The 22,735-nt window shown below is 38.0% G+C and overlaps 1 pseudogene; it reads right to left on the bottom strand.

Moving 5' to 3' along the window:
* LOC114902926 overlaps window positions 1-22,735 on the bottom strand; it is a 137,034-nt pseudogene that overhangs the window by 105,111 nt on the left and 9,188 nt on the right.

Genomic DNA, 22,735 nt, shown 5'->3' with positions numbered 1-22,735 from the left:
AGATACAAGACTTCTATAATCCTGAATAACATGGCATAATATGACCAACCTCATAGAAAATTAGTGAGTCAAATGGGAAGAGCTAGATATCTGACACACTGCAGCTACTCAAATACAAATTCCTCTCTTCTTTCCACTCTTCAAGCATAATATTCCATGATATTATATGAAATATGTATAAATTAAAAGGATGGTTAAGCAAAAATTTAGAAATTTTACCTCTATTTTATTTTTAGTTTTTGAAATATTTATTCTGCTACACTTTACAAATTCAGGTGTTCTTGAAGAGGCAGAAGGGATCTTATCCTTACTGACTGAGAGGATTGTGGGGGGCACACCCTAAGTTGGCTGCCAACGCTCCCTGTCTCCTGATATTATGCCCTCTCCTTGAGTGTGGGTGAGAATTCTGACTTGCTTCTAACCAATAGAATATGGCACAGTTGATGTGATATCACTTCTATGATTACATTATATAGGATTATACATTTTGGGACTTCCCTGGTGCTCCAGTGGTTAGGACTCCACATCCACTGCAACGGCACGGGGTTCGAACCCTGGTCAGGGAACTAAGATCCCGCGTGCTGCAAGGTTTGCCCAAAAATAAAAAATAAAATAAAATAAAATAAAAATGTAAGATGCCCTTGTTACATTAAAAAAATTATACCTTTTATCTTTCTATCATACTCTCCCTATAGATGCTCTCCTTTAATGGCTGTTGATGGAGCAAGCTGCCATGCTGTCAACTTCCCGATATTGCAAAAAACTGAGAGTGGCGTTCAGCTGACAGCCAAGAAGGAACTGAGGCCCTTGGTCCAACAGCCCACAGAGGACTGAATCCTGCCAACAATGACTTGGAAGCAGATTCTTCCTCAGCTGAGCTTTCAAATGATACCACAAGCCTGACTGTCACCTTGATTGGAGTTTGGTGAGACATCCTGGAGCAGAAGATCCAGGTAAGCCATGCCCTGATTCTTTATTCACAGAAACAGTGATGGAATGCATGTGAGATATTTATCTTAAACCTCTAAGTTTGCTATGTAGCAATATATAATACAAAGATTAAATGGTTTCAACTCTAGGCCATTAAGTTCCTGTGTTTTGTGCTGCTTTCTCAAAGTGCTTGAAATCAGAATAAATTTAGATAAAAAGTTAATGACATTCTTTAGCACTAAAATAAAGACAGGGTTCTCTAGATATGGCAGGGAAAGCTTATAGAAGAATAGAGGCTGCTAAAAGGATAACCACAGAGCCAAGCAGGTGCCCTCCCAATAGAAATCTAATGAGCCTTTTCCTGGACTGCAATTTTTCACCTGTCCTCAAAGGTCTGGGTTAGGTATCCTCTCCTCTGGAAAGCTGTCCCAGGGAACTCCATTCTGAAGTGACCCTCTTCTGTGCTCCCACATAACCTGACTCTACTTCTTTGATTGTATTCCCATCTCCCTCATTTCATCCACTGGGTACTGAGTAATTTATATTTGTCTCCTTTCTTAGGGTGCTCTTCCAGCTCTCCTCTTGCCCCTCTCTAACTTCATTCTTCATGTGAAATTCCATATATTCCCAATTTGTGATTACCATATGTAAACTAAAGAAAAAAGATGGAATATATTGGCTCTTTCAATGAAACAGTCCAATAAGGGGTGCTGCTGTCAGTGACAGCTAGTTCCAGTTGATCGTTGTGGTGATCAACCTCATTGTTCTTGTTTCTTCCTCATCTTTCTCCCATTTGTTCTCCTCCCCCTTTATCAACTTTTTTTCTTCTCCTTCTTGCCCTCTCTCTCACTTTTTACCCCTACCCGGTTTCGCTTTCCTTTCTGCTGGCTTCCTCAAGAAAGGTTTCCCATGGAGCTCAATGATGTTTCCATTAACTCAGTGCTTACTGCATCCTTCCAGCTAAGCTTATCTTGCCTAGCATTCTAAACTATCCTATAAGGGGTTTGCTGTGTCCCTAGTTATATTGTGGGACCACTCCTCAGTGAATCATTTTGGCCAGTCTTGGTAAAGCCTCTACATTGGTCACTTTGAGTCACGTGACTGATTAGCTCACCAGAATTACAAAGAGTGATATAAAGGAAATTTCAAAATGGAAACATTTCAGGACAGACTGAAAAGTAGCAGATGACCATTAAGCACTACTTTTTACTTTTTACATAAGTGAAAACCCCTCCAGTTCCCAGTTCAGCCTCATCTCCCCTTTGACATCTCCTGTGTGCTCATGTCCCTACATCCTCTGGCTTTCAGTGTTTATGAAATAATCTGCCCCCATCCACTTAAGAATGTCGTGAGTTGTCTAGAACCTCATTCCATGGTAAACTAACCCCTTCCTCCCAGCTCTTTCAAAAAAATACATCTCCAATTATTTTAACTTTAAATGACTTTAAAAGCTTAGTTCCTTGAGCTGGACCCTAAAGATTCCATCTGATTCTCTCCAGTGGAGGCTGCTCACTCTTCCCATGCTATGTTACTGTACAGAATTACTTGTGATTTCCCACACGGCTCTCCACAGTCCTGTCTCTGCATGTGCCGCCTTCTCCTTCCAGACTGCCCTTTCTTGCCAGTCCATCAAAGGCCAGCCAATGTTAGTACCCTCTCCTCTAGTAAACTGTCCCGGTAAACTCTGTTCTAAATTTCAAGACACTCTTTGGTGCTTCCATGTGACCTGACTTCCCTCTTTAGGCTGGTTGTGTTTCTGTCACCCTTTCAGAAGCAGTGAGCTTCAAGAGAACGGGCACTGTATCTTTTTTCTCCTTAGGCTTTAAAATTACCAGAGTGCATTGCCCATAGTAGGCATGCAAATGTTAGTTAGGTTAATGAATCCATAGTCACATTTAATCTGCACCATGACCCTGTGTGACTGATGATATATATATATATATATATATATATATATATATATATATATATATATGTATAACATTTTATTCTATATTATAAAACAATACATACTACAAAAGATTTGGAAAATACATAATCATACAAAGTATAAGGTAAAATCAGCTTATACTCTTACTGTGCAGAGATAATCACTGTTATCATTTTGGTGCATTTCTTTCTAACCATTCTGTTTGCATTAGAAAAGAAAAAAAGATTGCAGTTATGTATTGTACATTTCCCAGGCTTGTTTTCCATCACTCTCCCTTATGCAGTACAGGGTCCAACCTCAACCTTCTTCTGCTTCCATCCTTTTGAAAACGCTCGTCCTCCTGTATAATGCACTCACTCTTCCTCCGCTTGCAGCACATTCCTCTGGGCTCTCTCAGTCAATAACTCGATTTCTATTCCCTTTGTGACTTTTTCTCTGAGACCCTCAAGTTGAGTTATTTATTACTTCCCTGTGCTAGTCCACTACCTAGCACATGTATCTCTTGTAACATTTAGACCTTTTAAGTATGTGCTCGTTGGATGTTTTACCCATTCAACACAGCACCTCACCTTTGCCTCTTCTCCCACTCTGTTCCTTCTTGGCCCTTCCCACCCTCATTCTTCACTTGTAATTTGACATACGTTATACAATCAGTATGTGATTACAAACTGAATGAACCATGCCATGAGCTTTTAGTCCTGTATCTGATACAGATGAGCAAAGAGAGGCATATGTAAGTTACATCAATTGCCCAAGGACACACTGGTACGCTGCTTTCATTTTCTGGAAGGAGAAAAAAAATCAATAGTCTGCAGTGTCTTTCAAATAAATTAAACACACATGAACCAGTTTTACATCTAGAGTGGGTATTTGCAATATTGATGCTTCAAAATGAAATTGAGTGTTACCCATCACCAGAATGTCTTAACACCAATGAGTTAATACTTCCATCAACCATGAGCGGCAGCTGAAAATTCCCTGAAAATTGGCTTTATTTCAGTGGCAGCTCTTCCAGGCACCAACTCCTTTCATAACATAGAGGCCATGCAGAGTGGGTTGTATCACTGGCCAGGTGTGCTAGTCTGCTTAAGACTGACAAAGGGGCAAAGGAGAAGAGAGCTCTTGTCTGACAGAAATTTTGTTTAAATTGTTCCTCTCTCCCTCCTCCTCCCCCTCCTCCTGACTTCTCATTGCTGAACGGTGATTGTGCCATCTTCTCCTTGAGGAAGACAGGGAAATAAAAGCACTCACTTGTGTAGATAAAGAGCATGTGCTCCCCAAAGGCATTCCAGCAATGCACAATAGAGCTTGCTGCAAACACAAGACCAACGCGATCCATCGACAAAGAACATCGTCCAGATGCTGCCTTCTGTGCTTTTGGGTTGTTTTCTTGTTTGTTCATTTGAGAAAATGACACTGCAATATAGAAAAACAAGAGGTACATGGGTTTTGCTCACCCAGTGATAACCAATGTATAATTGTAAATGAATTTCCCTGAAAGCAACTGGAGAGAGATTATACAGTTGTGGGAGGAGAGAGAAGGCACACACTGACAGAGCCCATTATTAGAACCTGAGGGCTCAATGCTGCATTTCCTATTCTGACAGGGTATCATTTTAACCAATTAGCAGAAGTAAACTCCTTGGAATGATCTGTAGTGTCAATCCAGGTCATCTGTTAACTCTGTCAATGATGTTTATTGTCTGCTGTAAACACAGGTGGGAATGTCCAGGAGCACTCCATTAATACGGTCACTTAGTGCTACTGTAGTTGTTCCCAACTATGGGTCCAAGAGAGTTCTTTCAGATTGTGCTTCAAAGGGATCTGGCTAAAACCAGCAATATTCCCCTCCTACCCCTGACATGCAACATAAAAGGAAATGAGTGACAAAAATGGCAATTCAAAATCGCCATGGTTAGTTTCTCTAACTAGTACCTAGGAGCTAGGAATGATATACTAGTGTTTTTCAAATTTTGGATTGCCAAACCCATACCCCTTATTTCTGAATCTAATACTTTTCCAATGATGCAGATGTTGCTGGTTCAGGACCCCATCTTGAGAAACACTGCTCTATATCATTTCCCATAAAACATTTCTACAACATGTGAACAGTGACAGCAAATGTTACCTTGCTCATAGACTTCCCTTTCCATCATTTTTTTTCTTCAGTAATTGGAACATCATGCAGGGAAACAAAACTTAAGTATAATATTTTCCTAGTTAGCTCACCCATTCCTAGACATAACTTCTCAGGACTCAGTAAAAAATTATATGGTTTAATTATAGTTAGCAAGGTAGACTGAGCATTGTTACATTCGTTTGCTTACATGACCATTTATTTGTTTATTCAATACATAGTCTTATATTTGTCATAGTCAGATCCTGTGCTAGGGACTGAGGAGACAAAGATGAGAAAGGCATAAACAGTGCTGTTAGGGGATCAAAATCTAGAGGGGAAATCAAGCAAATATGAAACTATCAGCTATGATTGCACAATGGTGGCAGCAAGTACAAAGGAGGAGCTCTACTTCCAACCAGGCTGGAAATACTTCAAGAGTAGCTGATGTCTGTGCTGTCTTGGAGGGGATGGAAGCCTGTGAATCTGATGGATACAGTGCTTGGTTCCCAGAAGGATGATAATGCTAGAGATGAAGGAGTTTTGCTTTTTTTGTTTTTTTTTAACAAGGGCCCTGCTGTGGTGCTAATGAAGAGGTTAAGAGCACCTGCCTTAGGGATAGGCCTTCTGAGTTCGAATCTTGACTTGCTCACTTGATACCTGCGTGACTTTAGTGAGTCACTCAATTTCCCTGAGTCCCATTTTTTAAATTTGTAATATGTGGATAATAATAATGCTTGGATTGTGTTGAGGATCAAATTCAAGATAAGGCATTTAAAGTCCCTAGTATACCGACTAACCTGTACATAGACAGTACTCTCTAAATAGGAGTGGAAATGTTAATGAATATCGAATGAATTAAACACAGCAAGTTATAACCCTACACTGATGGGAAGAACTTGAAAGGTGAGATGTGCTATCAGGGCTAGAAAATGAATTTTCACAGCAGCCTTGCTCATTGTACTCCTAGAATATCTATACATTTTATTTGCAAACTAATGGTTCTATACAGAAAATTTCATCCAGCCCTTTCAATGTAAATAGGAGTAACCCGAGGCCCAGGAAATGTAGATGGCTTGGGCAGCCATTTTCAATAGGCCATAGTCTTCTTAAAGACCTGAGTCACATTTACTCACTCTGTAATCCTAGTTCTTAACACAAACCTCAGACACAGAAGGTAGCACATTACTCATTCATGAGTACTGAATGAATGAACAATTCAAGGTTTGGGGGTTTTTTGTTTGTTCTTTAAATTTTTATGGCTCACATAGTCAAAAATGCAATCTGCCTGAAGCACATATCTAAGACAATGATAAAACTTATGATATGTAAAGAGATCACATATATTAAAATTCTTTGTTCATTATGCACACTTTTAATTCTTTAATGCAGCTTCAAAGATTCCTGCATAAAAACCTTCTGTCTACAATTTTATTTAAATCACTGGTTTACAGTTAAACCCCGTGGCAGGATGAAATATTCCTAGTGCTTTCTGCATATTTTTTTCTCTAAGAGCACTAAGAAACAGTTGCAGAATCATTCTTTATTGAATGAATAAATGTGGTTGGCTCTGCTTTCTTCAGTATTGCCCTTATCTTACCATTCCTGACATAGAATCCATGGCATTCATGACATGTTATTGGCCTTAAAATGGGCTCACCATTGAAAGGAAATACATGCCTATCAAGATCAAAACATATCTAGAGCCTCAAGCTCTCTCCTAACTATGTTCTCTTTCTGCTCTATGCTTCCCTCATATTTTCAGACTTGAGGATCATTTCATATGATCTTTGTCAATAAGAGATGGCCTGTAAACTGACACCATCCTTAAATTAAACAATAATGGTCTCTCATTTTAAGGGAAATTTGGGAATTTTTCTCAACATTTTTTCAACCATAAGTTGATACCATTGGAGTCAAGATGTTTCTTTGACAGTAGAAAACTCATTTTGCATGCATGTTATAATGCTTTTGATTTTGCAAGGGCCTGTTGTGATGTGTGATAATTTTTGTAAGACTTTGGTCTGCTTTTAATTCAGTTGATAAGAAAAGTATAAAAGATTTGGACAAGCATGTACCAGGGTTTTGCATCATTTTCCCAGTGTACAGCCACCCAGTTGGCATGTTCTTAAGTGAGACACTAATCTCTTTCAGCCCCACCATTAACTGAGGCCAGTTTTGATTCAATAATAAGGATGAACTTCCCAATATTTCACCTGATGAAAATGGAATCTTCAGCCCCTGGGTGCCCAGAATCAAGATTCTGGGGCTCTAGAGTATTGTGAAAATATTTCACATGTCTTGGTGTTTATCATTATGTTCTATGTGGTGAAATTTTTATAAGTAGGTAGATAGAGTGAAAGGATAAAATAGGTCAAAAAAAGCAAAGCTCTGTGAGGGACAGTAAAAGAATTTTAAATTAGAATTTGATAATTTTATTAATTTTGTAAATGGAAAAGTAAGTGCCTATGTCTTAATACATTCAATCAAAATTATCTAATGCTGTCCTTTGCTGCTGCAGTTAGTGATGGAGTCTCCTTTTTGCGGGTAAGCATAACAGCCATTAATTTTAATGAGAGTAACGTTTGTTTGTTTGTTTTTTTTAAATGTGGGAATTGGTTGGAGTGAGTATGCTGAAAACTTGCACTGGCCTGAACTGAGTGATAAAAGCATCATCTTCCAGGTCAACAGTGCACTAATCAGGAGGACTCTGTATACAAGGATGGTATAAACAGTGATTACCAAGGAGTTATTAAGTCAATAAGCAAATCCCTAATTTATAAATGAGTAACATTGACACTAAACAACAGGTCAGCTCTCATATTCTCCAGTATTTCAAAGCCTGCCATTATTCCCATAAGGAGAGGCATACCTCATTTTGTATAGCAATAGAAAGGAAGAATTATTTCGTAATTTGAGTAACAGCATAAAAATATCCTTTCCCCTAATGAGAAGATAGCATACTCTTTGGTCTTTTTCATTTTGGCCTTCCCCTCACACCATGGTGTCCAGTACACTCTCCATCTACTTTGATTCCAAACATCTAAGGTGGTGCCAGGAACAAGCATTTTAACAAGCACTTCAGAGGGATTGAATGCAAGTTTCCAAGCCTCCATGTTATAAACAATACTTCCAGTCGTGCCAGAATTTTATCTTTAAAATGCAAACTTGATCTACATCTCTCCCTCCACCCTATCCACCCCCAACTCTTCACCACCCACAATTCTTCAGGATAAAAATTGACAAACAAATCCTAATATCAGAGGTTACAAATTGGAGGTGGGCAGGTCAAGATACAGTTGGTTTGTTCTACACATTAAATAAAAATTTTAATATGTTGTCAATATTTTAAAATTAGAGATTTCACAGAAAGCAACAGATTGAAAGCTGTTCTCTAAATTATTGCAACATGGCTTGCCCAGGTTAAGGACAGTTCTCTTCAAGTGGAACCCATCTTATCCATTAGTCCCAATCACTTCTCAATGATAGCAATCTGTCTTGCTAGCTATGACCTGATGGGACATCTAAGATATTTGAAATTTTGGGAACACCACCACCCCCCGCCACCTACAAAATCCTTTCCCTCCTCCCATAAAACACCTCCTTTAATGCTGACACAGAAATTTGGCCTCTAGCCAAAACATGTATTTTTTTCTCAAACATGTTTTGCTGTTGTTCAGTTTTTGACTCTGTGCTTTTGAATAGGTTTTGCATTGAACACCCAGCCTCCATGATCATATCCAGGGTAAACTTACTTTTCCCTTAAAATTCAAACCAGAGATGATACAATTTAGAGTAGTGTGCATTGTTTCCTCGTTAACTTCCTATTACCATCTCTTACTAGTATTTAAGTCCATTCTTTAAGTACATTTGCTTACTTTAAAATGCTAAACTTTGAACTTTACAGAGTGAGGACCTAATTTAATTGTATCTCTCATACCTAACCTCAAGCCAGGAGCATGGTAGTTAACACATAAATGTTGACTATAGATGGATGGATGTCAACAATATAAACATGCTTGCTGGTAGCTGTAGTTTCTATGAGCTACCTTCTTTATTATTATATTTAATATGGTCTTTAAGAGTTGTAGAAATAAGTTTTAATCAGTGGTGAGAAAACAGAAATTAAGGTAAGAAAGTAACTTTGTCTAGTTTGCTAGTTATTCACCTCATCCAGACACTTACTCATGGAAACAAAATTGCAACCGGCTGTATGAAAAAACTGTAGTGTATTTATATTATCCACCATGTGAGGGACAAAGAACAGAGATGCAGGATCTAGGAGAATGAGTGGCACAAATTAGGTTCTCAAAAAATATTTGTTGAATGATTGAATGAGTGGATACATAAATGAATGAATTTGAAGATGATTGTGATTCCAGACTTCAGGGAACTTATGCACTAGTGAGGACATGATTAGGGTTACCATCTCCAATTGTGCCAACTATGAAAAGGTGCCGTCCTTTGGTGCAGATAAATCATATAATGCAACCTCTTCAAGCAGATAAATTGTAAAACATGCTTCTTATTGAACTAATTAGATCCAGTCCCATGACAAACAGCATTGACTAATAACCAGGACTGCATTTGAACCTCCACTCACTTGTCTTAGGATCCAGCTACAAGTCTTAGGTTGTCTTAGGGCACAACCTCTATTGCTGTATGTAGTAGCCCTATGTGTTCATAAAAAACAACTGATGCTAATATTCTGTGATGAGCACAAGAAATTAAGTGTGGCTCAGAGGACAATTAGAGCTTAGATGAGGGTCTCTCTGTGGAGACCAAGTTGTCAGTGAAGCTGCAGAGGCAGAGCTGACGTCTGAAACTAGTTGTAGAGGATTGGGAGAGACTAAGCAGTCCCAGGACACCAGGCAGGGCATTCCAGACACAGAGGCTCAACAGGTACTCACACACAGGGGACTGTTGCTGAATGAGTGTGTGAGGATGCAGGAGTCCAGTGAATTATAAATGCATGTTACAGCAAGTGAAAGGAAGCACACAACCAAGAGTTAGGTAAAATAACAATAGCAACATATAATTAACTCGTATCGAGCAGTTATAGATGCCAGGAACTATTCTAAGCACTTTATATACACCAACTAAATAATTCCTTTCAACAACCCCATGAAAGATAGGATGAAAACTACGCATAATCTAGTACTTTCTATGTGTCATAAATTTTAGAAGGCTGTGAGTTAAGTTCTGTTGTTTTCTTTATTTTGCAAAGGAACAAACTTAGCACATTCTGACTTCTCCCCACTCCCAATTTAAGGCTCAAAGTGGTTATGTGACTTGACTAAGTTTATACACCTAATAAGTGGTAGAATTAGGATATTTATGACCAGATCTCTACCTCTAGCAAATAAGACTACCCCATGTATTCAGGAGATAAATCACTGAGAGGCCTATAACTTGGCTCCAGTGAATGAAGAACTTTCCCTGGTCCAGTCAGCTCTAGACAAGGTGGAGAACTCTCTGGTGCAAAACACAGTTTATGGGACACAAGGTTTGCTGAGGAACACAAACACCATCATCAGGATCAGTGGGGCAGATATTTCATAGAGATTCCCAGTGCGTCTATGGTAAAGACAAGAAATCTGTTTTTGTTTTGTTTTGTTTGTTTTTATTAAGCTCCATGGATAATTCTGAGAACCAGCTGTATTTGAAACCATAATTTTATAATACTATAATCCATTCCTACTAAAATGCCCTCTATTTGTATTTAAATAAGTCAATTAAATTTACTTCCAGTTGAAGAAATAACTCTTGCATTTCGCCAGAGAGCTCAAAAGTTTGGTGAAATAAAACCATGTACCCAGGGGAAATAATAAAAGTGTAGTAGCTTGTGTTTAGGACACTAATAACCAGATATAAAGTAGAGTTTTAGGGGAACTATAGCATAGATAGATTGATTGATAAAGATATTGGAGGTCTTCTACAAGTACTAGCAGAGGTTATATTTCTTTGAGTATTTCTGAGAGCAAAAATATGAATAATTATATTTGGATCTTTACAACAACCCTTCAAGATGTAAAAAGAAGGCACTGTTATTTCCATCTTGTGGATGAGCTCTCAGTTTATATGACAGTCCCTAAGACACAGCAAAACTAAGGATGACTCTCAGAACTTCAAATGTCAAATCCCTGCAGTCTGCACCCCATCATGGTACCTCCTTTTCAGAAGAAGGAGGAGGAGGAGGAGGAAAAGACTCCTTTAAACTTTTTTTCTATTTGGAACAAAGCAACAATTACAGAAGAAACATTAATGAATGTGCCAGACTTCAAAAGATAAGAAAACTTTTGTCCAAACTGAAAGCCTGAATGAATGGTATGTAAACAGATGTCCTGAATACCTTATCCAAACTATTGGATTTCAGGTGATTGAATTGAAAAGCTTATCATGAACTTAGTGAAATCTTTAGAATACTTATTTATTCACTCAGTGAAAACATATTGATACAAGACTTGGTTCCAGCTACAATACAAGATACTAAAGATGAAGGCCTATAACCCTTGATTCTGAAAAGCAAAGAGGCTAATTGAAGACACCACACACATAATGAGTGAGCTTTCACAGCCCAGCGGGAACAGAATTGTAGCAGAGAGACATGCGGGCCTAGTCTTGCTTCATAGAAAAAGGGAGATCCTGAGTTGAATCTCAAACATTAGATCAGCCCAAGTCAACTCAAAAGGAGGAGGAAAGCTCATCCTTGTAGACAGAGAAAGAAATACAAGGAAGAGAGAGGAGGGTGTGTTTGAGGAACCTGAAGAGGTGTAACCAACTGTTGCCTTCTTAAAGAGTCATAGAAAGTTACATAGACTCTCACACTCATTCCATGAGTATGTGATATCTACCACACACTTTCAATGTGTACAACACTAGCCAGTGCAGTTCTCAGAGAAGCAGAGGGCAAATTTCAAACATACCAGAAATAGTACCTATGATAAATGAGTAGCTGAGCCCGGTTTCCACACAACATCTGACAAAGGGATTGCAATGCAGGACCTAAAATCAATGCAGCTGTTGGAGAGTGCACCAAATGCATTAACAGCAGCTTTCATCTCTCAACAACTAGAAGGGTAATAAACTATTACAGGAAGGGACACCTGGAGATCCTTGGGAAATGCTCACTGCTGAATGAAGACAAGTCAGGAAATTTTCAGCAAAAGGAGAAACCCAGGGCATGGAATGGGCTTCGTGGACCCTGATTTTTACTCCTAACATGTGCCATGGCCTGATGCAGTGTTGGGATGTGTTCCTAAATAAAAAAGGTCCTTCCATTGCATTTTCACTGCACTGCTGCTAGGCAGGATAGTCACTGAGGAAAATCCTAGTAGAAGGTGCAGGAGATATATGGGTGAGGAAAATCCTAGCAGAGGGTACAGGAGATATATGGGAAGGGAAAAGAAAGACATATGCTTTCATTCTTTCTAGCATTCCCAGATACACATCTGGGAGAATAGCCCCAAATCTTGAGTTCTGCCTTTAAGGTCTAAAGGAACCAAAGAGTTTCATTCGAGAGCTCTGTACACATCTAATGACCTGAGCATTGGTTCAATGTATAGTGAGGGAAGCTATATGGTTTCACAAAAAATGTGTACTTGGGAGGCAGGTGGACAGGTTCAAGTTCAGTTCCTGGGTATGCCACTTACTGTGCCTTAGTTTCCTTATTAATAAAATGAGAATTATAACTGTACCTCTCACATACTGCTGATGTAAGGATGCAATGAGAGATGCTGGTGAAATACTTGGTAGAATGCATAGCACATAAAAAGTGCTTCATGAATGTTAAATCTCCTGCTACTATTCCATTTTCTCCTTCTCCTCCTACGTTTCCTCCTCTCCTTCTTTTATTCCACCTCCACCTCTAAAATCTATTGGAGATAGCACATCAATAAAACCACTGTTATGGAAAAGGACAAAGGAATAACGGACATGGAGTTCAGTGAGTTCCCAAGTAGCAAGAGGCAAGGAAGTGGGGGAAGGCAGAGAGAGGGAGAAGGGTGAGGAGAGGAGAGGAGGAGAGGGGAGATGAGGGGAAGGAGAGAGGGAAGGATAGGAGAGGAAAGATTGGTCCAAGTCTTATTCTCTGTAATTATTCCCTTAGCAAACCTTATTTTTTTCTCCCTTCCCCAAATATTTATTGAGACACTTCTATGTTCAGAACTGTAATAAAGTCTTAATTTACCACGATGAATTTGTCAGAGTTTGCCCTTGTGGACTAGTTGGGAAGACAACTAAGAAAATAGACTGTTCAGTATATGGGGAGGAATGCATGAGTTAGAATGTGATGTGTGTGATGAGAACACATAAGGAAGGCACATGAGCAATTCCTGGGCCACCAGGGAGGGAAGTAGCAACTTACACAGCATCAGAGAACTGGTGGATTTGGGCCAAATAAATGATCAGTTGATAGGGACTGGTCTGGATTTTGGGTGATTGGTTATGTAAAGTTGGACAGACAAGAGGACATGAATTGCTCTCATAGGATGGAAGAAGTTTGGTATAACAGAACAGTGGAGTGGAACACAAGGAGTTGTGAGTGATTGGAGAGCAAAGCAATGGCCATCTCAGGAAGGCTTAATAAGGCAGCTTTAGAAGCTTGGGGTTTGCACTGACAGCTAGAGTATAGACATGGAAGGTTTTAATCAGAGAAATGACAAGGTCAGATTGCTTCTCAGATGACATAGATCGCTCTGGTGCACTGTGAAGAAGGGAGAACTATGCAGGCCATATTTTGGAAATTATTCAGATGAAAGTTTTGGGTGGTCCACACTTAGGAGGCAGTGGTAGTCAAGATGAAGTGTGTGGATTCAAGAGAAATCCAGGGACAAAGACATGAGTATTCAAAAATATGTTGAATGTAAAAGTTGGAAAGAAAGGAAGAATGGCAGATGACACAAAATACATGCATACGTTTCTAAGACAAATTTAGGGAGAAAAGAATCAAAGTATCACCTTTCACTGGAGACCTATGAATAAGAACAGTTGTTAAAATTAGAGTATTAAGAGAGTGAATCAGTTTTCAGCATATGTGGTTTAAAGATGGAAGAGATCTTTATAAAATAATACTTATCCCAGAATATCTTAGAATATCATGAATAGAAGTTTTGAGACTCAAACACAGACCTTAGGATCCTTCCCCTTTCTCATTCCCTATTCTGCGTTTCTTCCAGAAGGCTGGAATGTATCAAATTTGTATTTGTTTTAACCTAATTGATGGTGATCTCAATGTTTCCAATAGTCTTTGAAAATGTCTGGAAAATTCTCCAAGTTAGAGATCTAGATAATCAATCTTGCACACTCCTTAATTTAATTCAATGGAGGTCTGAATGAATACCAATTCCTAAGATAATTTGCAATTCTAGGAACTTTGACCTTACTTTGAAACCACAAATATAGTTTTCTTTCTTATTTATTTGCAAACTTTCAAAATTTCTCTGAAAACTGGAATTTTTGGTACTCAGAAATGCTTTGTTCAGGTCTTTTACAACATTTATTTAAGTGTGGCTGGATAATACTTCTTTTGATATCAGGCACAAATATCTCTGATCTTGCATTCTCCATGGCCCATAAAACTTCTGAACACAGAAGAGAGGAAACGGTCATTCATCAATCTACCTAGGGAAAGGGGGAGAGATTGCCAAATTACTTCTCCAGTCTACATTAATGCTGACTGTCCAAACCAGGAACTTTTAACTATGTTGCTATTCTTGCATTCAGAGATCAATTTTATATTATGACCTCTAACAATTTGAAAAATAAATTTTAACCCATGGCCTTTGTAGAGGATAGAGGCAAGAAAAATTAATGCGAATACCACTTGCTAAAATAAGTACACGCTTTTTCTCTGATAACAGATGTGCTCTCTGTTCTCTGAATGAGGCTCCTGAGTACTGCCCTAGATTTTCTCGAAGTATCAACAAAGAACTCCTTATGGCCCTACTATGTGCAACACAGCAGAGGAATACAAGGTTAATGATAGGGTCTCTCTAGGTTTTTTTTAGTTTTTGAATTAATACTAAAGGTAATTGATAATTTGCTATAATAGTGCTTTTTTTGAGATTTAATAATTAAAATACTATGTGAAGGAGAGATGTCAACAAAAGATTGTGTGAAAATGCCCACCAAAATGCTTGTCGCCTAATATTAATAATGTAATATTAATAACATTAATTAATTATAATATTAATAATGGTAATTATTATAATAACAGCTTATATTGGGAACTTACTTGTGATGACTTATTTTATGTGTCAATTTGACAGAGCCCCTGGATGCCCAGATATTTGGTCAGACATTTTTCTGAGTGTATCAGTGGGGGTGTTCTTATATGAGATTAACATTTGAATCAATAGACTGAGTAGATTGCCCTCCTTAATATGGGTGAGCCTCACCCAATCAGTTGAAGACCTGAATAGAACAAAAAAGGCTGACTCTCCCACATGAATAAGAGGGAACTCCTCCTTCCTGACTTCCCTTGAGCTGGGACAGTGAGGTTTTTTCCCTATCTTTGGACATTTCCTTTATTCAATAAACAAACATTGATTGGGCCTCTTCCATGTTGCAAGCATGTTTCTAGGCATGGAGACACAGCAAGTGCTGTACAAGAAAGTGTTTAACAACCAGTTCCCCAGAAAAAATGTATTTGTAGCTTTTGCTGAGTCTTATATAAATACTCCTAACATGACTGATTTTAAGCTACTGGCATGATGTCAACTGGCTCATAAAATTCCTGAAAGTTTACCGATCCACTCTCATGCACTTGAACAAGCCAGCTGCTGCACATCACTGACCCAAGTGTGAAGAAAACAGACAAGGGCTTTTCCCTTGTGGAGTGAACATTCTAAGAGAAAGAAAACATTCTGAATTAAACACACAAGAAAATACCAGGTAATGATAATCTCTATGAAGATGATTGGGATAGAAAGAACAGAATGATAAAAGTGAGAAGAAATTCTCAGACATAAAGACATTTATAATTAATCTGCAATAAGAGAAAGGCTCTTGTTCTGAAAATAAAATATTTTATTGTATTTCCAGAAAGGGGCACAGCCACTTTAGAGGTCCTAATGTACACAAAAAAGAGAAAACCTGTTGGGTAGGTAGATAACTCTTTGGCTCCATGGGCACTTAATAGTTTCACTCCCGCTTGGTGGTTACTTATGTACATGTGCTTCTTCACTGCTTCATAATATGTACTTAGTTCCTTGAAAGAATGACTCAGCTGTGGTTCAAATGAGTTTACTCTGTCTGGCAGAACACTTAAATGTTTCCTGGATAAGAAAACGTAGAGGGCTTCCCTGGTGGCGCAAGTGGTTGAGAGTCCGCCTGCCGATGCAGGGGACATGGGTTTGTGCCCCGGTCTGGGAAGATCCCACGTGCCGCGGAGTGGCTAGGCCTGTGAGCCATGGCCGCTGAGCCTGTGCATCCGGAGCCTGTGCTCCATAATGGGAGAGGCCACAACAGTGAGAGTCCTGTGTACCACAAAAGAAAAAAAAAAAAAAACGTAGAAATTCCAACATTTAGTATGCATATCATCTGGACCTGAGATCACTTTTGGTGGTACCTAAACAGGCACTTTTTTTTAACGTCACTGTTAAAAATTTAGTCTTTTTGTTCTTTTGATTTTCCATCAATTATGCAAGGAAAAAGTCTTAGTATATTGGAAACAACTCTTTAACCACTTCAATATGTACTCATCTTACATTATAAAAAGAATAAACCTTAGGTTCACATCCCTAAGCAATTGATCAGTTTAACAATAATCTTTTGCTTTTGTTAAATTTATGGTCTTATAGTTACATTTCTGGTGTAAGGCAAGTTTTACTTTGTATTCTACTTACAGTGTTGATTTAATTTAATTTGATTTTAAATAAATCTAAGTATAATTATGAGACAATATAAAGAAAATATAAGCAAAAAATAGTACAAGTAGATGTAGAAAAATCATGAAATTAGTACGAGAATGACTGAGGTTTAGCACACTGTCTGAATGACTAGATCATTCTTTCATAGTACCCTATTGGGGCAAACAAAGTGTATGATTTGAAAATGTCCTCAAAATTCACTTCTGGAGAGGTCAGTGCATTGACTACTAAATTCAAGATCTTCAATTTACATGTGATGAATATAGGCTAAATGATTGAAGCAACTTGACCAAGTGCCTAATTCAGCTTGGGCTGCTATAACAAATTACCATAGACTGGGTGTCTTAAGCAACACACATTTCTTTCTCACATTTCTGGAGGCTGGGAAATCCAAGATGAAGATGCTAGCAGATTCGCTGTTTGGCGAGGACACTCTTCCTGGTTTACAAAAGGCCGTCTTCTCCTTGTAGAGAGCAGAAGCTGAGAGCAAGTTCTCTTGCCTCTTCTTACAAAAGCACTGATCCCATTCATGAGGGCTCCACCCTTACAATCTCCCCACCTCCTATTACCATCACATTTCGACATATGAATTTTGAGGGGACACACAATTTAACCCCGTTAGTGCCAGAATTCAACATAGAAACTCCTATTTCCAGATCTAATGCTCTTCCTACCTAAGATATTAAGTTTACCTTCCAAAAACACTTTCACTTTTCCCTTTACTTCTCTCTGTTTCCAAGTCAGACTATTGTATCCATAGCCAAACTAAGTTTTCTGAATCAGCACATCAGCTTTTGAAATGAACTGGAGTAACTCGGTTTGGTGAAACACTCACAGATAATGTATTTTTCCATTCCTTTGACCATTGCTCAGAGTTAATTTCCTACTGGCATTCACCCTGGAACTTGTTGCCTAGAGTTGCCCATGTAAGAACAAGCCCAATGGCAAGTCAGTACAATGGTCCCTTGATATCCACGAGGGATTGGTTGTGAGATACCCCTAAAATACCAAAATCCACCATCAATGCTCAAGCCCCTTATATATATTTGCCATTTTATATAACCTATGCACATCTTCCTGTATACTTTAAATAATCTCTAGACTACTTATACTATCTATTACAATGTAAATACTATGTAAATAGCTGTTGGAATGCAGAAAATACAAGTTTTGCTTTTTAGAACTTTCTAGAAACTTTTTTCTGAATATTTTTTATCCATGGTTGGTTGAATCCATGAATGAAGAACCCATGGATACAGGTGGCCAACTGTACATGGTTTCTGAAGTGGCTGGTCTCATGACTCAGATTGGATTATATATTTTAAACTGCCCTATGTTTTCTTTGATAATGTCTGTAAGCTTGAAGATCCCACTTGGTTCCTGAACTTCAGCTGTTCTGGCAGATGACAACTTAACACTCAGGTAGCACACAGGGTCCTCAAAGTGAAACGTTTACTCTGTATAGCCTGTATTTTACATGGTACCATCTCATATACATTCTCCAAATGGGGTGAAAATCTACTCATGTGATTTGGCAAAAGAAAGAAGAGAAACTTAAGTTTGCTGATAGTTTTTTTTTTCCTCTTTTATAATAAACTAAGTGGACAAAATACCAGATTCAAGTTCTAATTCCATCCTTCCATTCCCCCACATTTGAGATCCTGCTTATTTTCTTTCCTGTACTTGCGCTTCCATCTTTTCTCATCTACAGTAGATAAATACTTGCCATAAGTAACATACTGGAGATTTTGAGCAGTGCAAATTAGATGGCAAATATAAATTATAGCTGAAAATACAGTTGACCCTTGAACAATGTGGGTTTAGGGGCATCACCCATCCAAGCACAGTCAAAAATCTGAATATAACTTTATAGTCGGCCCTTGTACCTGCAGTTCCATAGCTGCACATTCAACCAACCTCAGATCATGTAGTACTGCAGTATGTATTTATTGAAAAAGATCCGCATATAAGTGGACCTGCACAGTTCAAACCCATGTTGTTCAAAGGTCAACTGTATTATGATCTTCAGTTAAATATCACTATAAGGAGCCAAGGTATCAACCAGAAGTAGACATGGTTTTTTGATTCTGTACTCAGACTGTACTCTCTTCTAGTCCCTTAGCACTGTGTAGAGCTACTTACAGCAGCAGCAATAGAAGTAGTATTAGTACTGTAGAGCTAGTGACCATAGACCTAACATTTATTGTTTGTCATGACCACTATTTATTAAGTATTACTAGTTGATAATCCTGACTCTGCCACTTACTAGCAGTCAGCTTGCACAATTCACATAATCTCTCAAAGCTTTAGCTCTTCATCTATAAAACGAGGATAATAATAGTACCCACTGCATGAAGCTGACTTGATGATTTAATTAGTTAATACACATAGAAAGTTAGGACTGTTCTGGTACATAAGAGGTATTCAGTCAATGGTAATTAATTAATTAAGAGACTGAAACAGCATCTCTGTTAATAAATTTGTCTAACATCTGTTTTCATCACAATGACTTTTTTTTGATGCATAATATCCTGTGTCCTTAACTGAATTGTTAAAAATCAGAGTGACTAAGTGGAGGAACCGGGATTCAAACCCAGATCTGTCTGAGCACAGAGCCTGAGGGTTAAACCCTTGAACTCTTCTGGCTGCACGGGTCACGAGTTATTCTCCTTAGTTTTAAGTCCAAAAGACATAAAAGATTATTGAAAGCAAAGGTGATGGAGTCCCACTGACTTCTATATGTCATCATTAGTGATTTGGGGACACCTGACTTGAAAGCAGTGGGCCAGTAAAATGAAGAAACACATTTTTATGTTGACTATCTCCTAACTAAATGCTTCTGAATCTGACCCATTGTTAATTTAAAGATCTGCTTGGTGAAAGGAGCTCTGAGATAAGTCATATCATTTAGAATAAGCATCATGCTGGAGGGCATATTTCTGCATGAATTCCCTCAGTGGCTAGCGTCTGTAGTCCTCATTCTGCATTTCTTGTTCTTGCAGAATGAGAGCTTATTTTTATAGTTTTACAGTGTGCTACTTTCTCTCATGGATGGTAAAAAAACATGATTTCAACTGTTGGCTTTGTAAGCTATAATCATGTAATTGGAAACAGCTGTGCACACAAGAAATATAATTCAAAGCAGTTTAATTAATACATCTTTATTGATAAATTCCACTCATAATACTGATATTATTGTGTGATTCTATAATCAAAAAGGGAATTTCTGAGACCTGGCTGTTTCCAGATTGTGTGCTCAACTTTTACTTTCATAAAGAAACCTGAAAAAGATATTTTGAAGATGACTTCATCCACTCTCTCAACTCTCTTCCTGACTTCTTGCTGAAATCCCCTTCTCTCCTCAAAGTTACAGGGCAATAAAATCAAGCTTCAAAGATTGGTTTTATTGTGTAGGGGATGCTGTTGTAAGCACCATATCTCCCCCTCAAGTCTGAGGCATCCATTCTCCCAGCTGCTTTGTTGGTGCTTCCCCTGAAATTGCTGTCTGAGGGCTGCCTGTTAATAGGATTTTGTATCCAACTATTGGCCAGTGGTAGGGAGCTATAAAGGCCCTTCCTGCTTACCTTAAGGTGGGCCAACTCTGAAGACCATACCAGCTATGGAAATGTCTGAAACCTTTGTTGCAACTGTCTCATATCCCAGTTACTCCCTCTTCCCAATCCTATGCCCTTCACTCTCCCATAGATGTACATTCAAAGAACACTTCCTAATAAACTTCCTGCTGGAAAACTGCATTTCAGCATTTGTTTCTTGGAGAACCCAACTTCAGATAGATTTTGGACTTATTCTTACTTTATTATAACCTACCTTGGTGTAAACTTTTGATACATTTCCATTTCTTTGAATTCCCAATGCTGGCCCATTTTCCATACAGTGTTTGTTTCTTGACTCTACTTTAAGATATGTCTTTGATTCTCTCGAACTCTTGTTGAATGTTATTGTGAATAACCTAGTGAATGTTATTGTTTGGAGTAGAAAGCCCCTATTCTGACTCCATCCTATTAGTGTGTGTCAAACCTGTACAAACTTTTACTTTAATGAAGCAGCTTCTTTCTACATACATTTCAAAACACACACACACACACACACACACACACACACACACACACAATGTCTTATGGACCAGGAATTCAAACATGATTCATTAAAAAATAAATCTTATTGCCTGAAACTTTGAACAAAATTAATTTTAGAAGATAAAGTTGTAGTTATTGGGAAATAAACCAAAGGCAAAACAGTAGTTAACCTTTATTAAGTGCTTACTGTACTCTAGGCTTTGTGGTAACTGCCTCACATGTATTAATTAATTTACTCTTCATACTTACCCACAGAAGTATGTACTATTACTTTCTCCATTTTACACATACATAATACCAAGAAAGATGTACTTAATTGCCATAGTTTGCCAGAAGAAAAAGGCTATTCAGGATATTTTAGCTTTTTAAAAACTAGAGATAACTTAGACATGGTAGCAACAGATTTCTTTTGTGAGATATTTGTTTCAAAATGCTATTGAACTATTTTAAATTCTGTAAAGAAATATAATTAGCATATACTTCTCTGCAAAATGTTTACAATATTGAAAACATATGCTTCTGAATGAACATTTGTCAAGTAAGCCTTTATGTTTTTGATCTTTTACAATGTAAATATTTTTAATGAGTGACAATATATCTGCATTATAAACTCTGTCATTAGCTAATACTACAGTTTAAATTCAATTATGATTTCCAGTCAACTATCTGAAGTTAGAATGTTTATCTGAACACTGGGGATATTATATCCTGAAACCCTTGACAACACCAACTCTCAATTATAAAAGTGTCACATAAAGGAAACTATTTTACTTTTAAAAAACTGTCATAGAATTTTTGTATACTTTTTTCTTCTATTTTAATGTAATCACTTATATTAATCTTTATGTTCCCAGCCCTAATAGAATACTATGAACAGACTGGCTTTATATTGGATTCATAAGATTATTGAGAAAATTTAACAAAAGCAAATTTATTATCAATATTTAAGGGTCAGGGGGCTTCCCTGGTGGCGCAGTTGTTAAGAATCTGCCTGCCTATGCAGGGGACACGGGTTCGAGCCCTGGTCCAGGAAGATCCCACATACCGCGGAGCAGCTAAGCCCGTGTGCCACAACTACTGAGCCTGTGTTCTAGAGCCTGAGAGCCACAACTACTGAAGCCCGCACGCCTAGAGCCCGTGCTCCACAACAAAAGAAGCCACCACAATGAGAAGCCTGTGCACCACAACAAAGAGTAGCCCCCGCTCGCCACAACTAGAGAAAGCCCACACATAGCAACAAAGACCCAATGAAGCCAAAAATTAATTAATTAATTGAACAACAACAACAAAAAAAAAGTGTAAAAAATATTTAAGGGTCAGGGGAAAAGAGGCATCACAATGAATGCAAATCAGAATTCCTGATGTTAATATTTTAATCGTGGTAGTTTTTCAGGTTAAGAAACATCTTATTTATACTAATAACATTTTATTCAGTAGTGTCTTGAGTGTTTCTGATTTAGATATTATGATTGACATCTCATTTAGTCACTGACAAGAATGGCAGAAATTCATATCTCAAGTGCCTTCTGATAATGACAAAATTAGCTAATATTGCATTCCGTTTTGAGTTAATGCTTTTAAAGATGCTTCCAATCTACACTTTGATGGTGCATAGCAAAGGCAATCATACATTGTGTATTTCTTGGTGCAGATCTGATTTCAAATATATTTTCCCCTTGTTCTCATATTAGTGAGACCACATGCTTCAGTTTTTGATTGAATAAACTCTAGCAGGTATGCACAGTTCATACCTAACCTGAATCCTAAAGTAGAATTAAAAAGGAAGTCAAGA

This window comes from Monodon monoceros, unplaced genomic scaffold (genome assembly GCF_005190385.1).
Source record: "Monodon monoceros isolate NGI ecotype Baffin Bay Population unplaced genomic scaffold, NGI_Narwhal_1 Super_Scaffold_10, whole genome shotgun sequence".
NCBI lineage: Eukaryota > Metazoa > Chordata > Mammalia > Artiodactyla > Monodontidae > Monodon > Monodon monoceros.
This window is presented reverse-complemented; position numbering and strand designations above follow the sequence as displayed.